The 3908-nt window shown below is 33.3% G+C and overlaps 1 long non-coding RNA gene across 1 annotated transcript; it reads left to right on the top strand.

The window, feature by feature from the left end:
• The first annotated feature begins 461 nt into the window (after nt 1-461).
• On the top strand, nt 462-3501 carry LOC126695262 (uncharacterized). Its single transcript, XR_007646005.1, has 3 exons — nt 462-788; nt 2184-2263; nt 2692-3501. It is a non-coding gene; the product is annotated as an uncharacterized LOC126695262 (long non-coding RNA).
• Nucleotides 3502-3908: the final 407 nt, after the last annotated feature.

The raw sequence follows: 3908 nt of genomic DNA, 5'->3' as shown, positions 1-3908 counted from the left end.
CAGATTGCTACCTAGCACAATCTTCGCTAGCATCTTCATTGGCTTCGACTAACCTGACCATCGTCCAACTGAGTTCAATCCGGCTAGACTCATGATTTTTTGAGGTTGGCAGTGGGTTTCAACTGGAAACCCTATGTCATTAGGTTAATAGCGAGTTGAGCACAAACCTGATTTGTTGACACCTCTAAATTATATTTCATAGATTTTTGAGGACAAAATTAAAGTCAACATGGGATTATAAGTTATAAGATGTCCATGAAAAAAGTTTTTATTTCTTATTTTTTTTTATAGGGATGTCCATTGAAAAGGTTGATTAGTAATTTTAAAAGATTAAACATTATATAAGTTTTAACACAAAAAAAATATGACAAAAATAATGGAAGTTAAATTCAATTTTTATCAAGTCCAGAGGATGTACTACTATTGGTCTATTACTATATATTTTCTTTATCTATATATATATATAAAACCGAAGCTTTTGAAGCTCCCACAATTTTCCACGTCAGCACAACATTAAAAAAATAATAATAAAACATAAAACAATAAAACCAAAAAAAAAAAAAAAAAAAAACCGAAACCTAAGAAAACCATTATAAACCTCTCTTTTCGCAAGCGCCTCTCTATTTCTCTCTCTCAGTCGCTCGCTCTCTTCATCCATCAGCAAAAGGGTCTGATTTTCTCTCTCTCAGTCACTCTCTCTCTCCATCCATCAGCAAAAGGGTCTGCCTCCAAACCTCGCTCGGTCTCTTCATCCATCGGCAGAAGGGTCTGCCTCCAAACCAAACAAAGTAAGTTTTTGTTTTTTCCATCAGCAAATTGCTTTTCTTTTTGTGTGTTGTTGATTTTGGTTGGTGGGTATTTATACAATATCAATCATCAATGTTTACGTGTTTTATTGATCTTGCAAACATAATTCAGTATGTAACCGGGCAATTCAGGCTGATGAGGCTGATACAGAATAGATTAACATGTACTGTGGCCAAAATAATTTTTTGGTTTTCACTTGAATCAATAATAGACATGGATAATATGTATTAAGTAATTTTATATGGTTTTTAGTTTTGTGACAAACCTTATTGTTGTACTTGGATGGTGAATTACATTGGGTTTCTAAAGCTATTTGTTTCGTCTATATATATATATATATATATATAGTGTATTTTGGTAAAGAATTGCACTTTTCACAGCATAAGATTTTAGTCAAGTGCTTGGCATCAGAATTCTTTTATTAACAATCTCAGGATTCTTATGAATTTGATGTAATTATCCAAGTATCATTGGTCTGCAAGGAATGCCAATCGTGACCATTTTTCTGCAATCATATTTGAATACACTATTGAATGTTCGTCAGCTCCCTTATGGAGAACCTATAATAAATTTTCCTTAAAGTAGTTTGTGCTTTTATGGTCCTACTTTTTGGCTGGTTGGTTTGCTTGTGGCATTTAGATTGGATGTGCCATGCATGTATGAGAAAGAAAATGAAATAGAGACTGCTGCTTCAGATTTTGTTAGCCTTAAATGGCTCACAACTATTGATTTGTATCTTCTTTTTCATTCACTTCATCCTTCTTTTTTACTCATGTTGGTTGGTTCAAGTTACCTATTGTTGTTAAACTGTTTGAGACTACTTTCTTAGAAGATGCCCCTTACTAGAAACTAGGAACTTGAGAATAACATCAGTTAGAAAATAACTCTCAACCTATCTGTTAAGAACTTACATCCAACTTTGGCGCAATAGAAAACATACTTCGGCAGAGATTATTTCTTTCTTTCCCTGTTGGCATTGTTCAGTATGTATGTTCTTTGAATCCTTGCTGTGTCCCTGTGTAATTTGGTTGTCTGTGAGAATGGAACCCTTAACCTATATGTTGAAAATTTACATCCACCTTTGGCACAATAGGAAACATACTTTGGCAAAGAGTAGTTTTGTCTTTCCCTGCTGGCATTGTTCAGTATGTATGTTACTTTGAGTCCTTGCTGTGTTAGAAAGTTCCATTTTTTTAATCATATTCTGTTCATATTTTACTTGAAGTTTTGCTTTTATGTTTCATTTCTCACTGATGAACATTATTTTCAATCTTTTATTTGAAAATTATTTGCTTATAATTGCTTCTGTTGCTGTCATATCACAAATTCCTGTAGGCCCACTCTTGTAACAAAATAATAAGAATTGTTGCCTGTAGGTAGGTGATCCTCTAGAGAAGGTTGCACTTAAGGGAATTGATTGGAGTTATAAGTCAGATGAAAAGGTCATGCCAAAAAGGTATGCTGTGACATTTCAATATCATTAGTCTTATTGCTCTTTGGGCTTTATTTCTATATATAGTTTTATTTTCATTCTTTAATCCAAGATTGGAATGTGATTTTATGGACATGTATTCGTTTTATTTATCTTTTTCCTTGCTTTAGCTGCGCTTTTTGCTTTTGTTATTGGTTCCTTTCTTTACATGTTCTTTTTGTTAAAGAACATGTAGCAAGAGATTTTTAATAAAAGAGCATAAGTGGGTAAAAAAATCACTTAAGAACCAGAGTAAAGACAAATGAAGGTAGCAATCAAAAAAAGCTCAGTTGGTCATTGACTGTATCTTTGTCTACTAATTTTGGTGGAAACAGCCACTAAAGTCTTGAAGCCAATTTCTGCATAAATAGATTTTTTTTTTTAATGATTTTATGACATGCTATAAATTGCAGGGGAAGTGGCAATGCTATTCAGATTGTTCAGAGACACCACTTTGCATCCCACTTGAAGAGAATGGCAGTTGTTGTTCGCATTCAGGAGGAATTTTTTGCTTTTGTGAAGGTCTATTTTATTCGTGAACCCTGCAATTTGTATGCATGCATATATGGATTAGGAATGCTATTTTACTTGATGCTTGCATAATCAGGTAGCTTATAAGAAAGAAGTTATTGTGTATTTTATGGTAAAATTTTGAAAATTTTATAGGTAGATACGAAAATGTATTTGGGAATATGCCATGATATATAACGTCAAGATTTTTCTTTAGAAAAAGAAGTTCCCAACCTATTTTGTATTCTAGAGTTGATTGAATTGAGTTTTTGTGCACACACTAAGATAATCAAATTGAATATATGTTTTTGTGTGGAAACTGAGCTATTGGTCAATTTGAATTGTTTTTGTTTGGAAACTGAGCTATGGGTTTGAATTTGTTTAGTGGAAACTGAGTGAGGTGGAGTTATCAGCTTGCTTCCTTTGTTTTTGTGTGGAAACTGAGTTATAATTTATTTTTTACCCCTGCCTATTTTGTATTCTAGAGTTGATTGAATTGTAGTTTTTTGCAAACACTTAGATAATCAATTTGAATATATGTTTTTAAATATAATGAATGCATTGAATATTTAGTGGAAGACATGAAATAAATGAAATAGAAAAATAACAACATGCTACTAGAGAATCGATGTTGAATTCCAATAGCTAATGTCACATCATTTGGAAAAAATTGGTAGCTTTCCCGTGCATCGCACGGGTTAGCGACTAGTTTAGCTAATAATGAAGTCTGAATCAAAACATAAACGAGACACGTGCCTAAATTGGGTCCCAGGCCTAGCAGGTAGAGCCCACAGAAATGCGGCGCACGCTAATCTATTACGCCTTGGGAGGAAGGACACATCGACCAGTCAAAAAGGTTGTGTGTGTTTTTTTTTTTTTTTCCTCTTTTGAAAACTTTTAATAAATACTACTCAATAAGACCAATTTATGAATTCAGAAATTTTGTGGACATGTGTGTGATATCTATTGGGGGTATAGCCGACCGAAGGCATCATGTACAGCTGTCGGTTAGAGTGATGGGGGTGTGGGCCCCATTATACAAGTGGGTCAGAGGAGCAGACTTGGTTTTTTTTCTTTTTTTTTGTTTATTTTTTTTATATTTTATTTTATTTTATTTTTG

Source organism: Quercus robur, chromosome 8, assembly GCF_932294415.1.
Source record: "Quercus robur chromosome 8, dhQueRobu3.1, whole genome shotgun sequence".
In the NCBI taxonomy this organism is placed as follows: domain Eukaryota; kingdom Viridiplantae; phylum Streptophyta; class Magnoliopsida; order Fagales; family Fagaceae; genus Quercus; species Quercus robur.
Note: the sequence above shows the minus strand (reverse complement) of the source record. Positions and strands in the feature narration are given on the sequence as shown.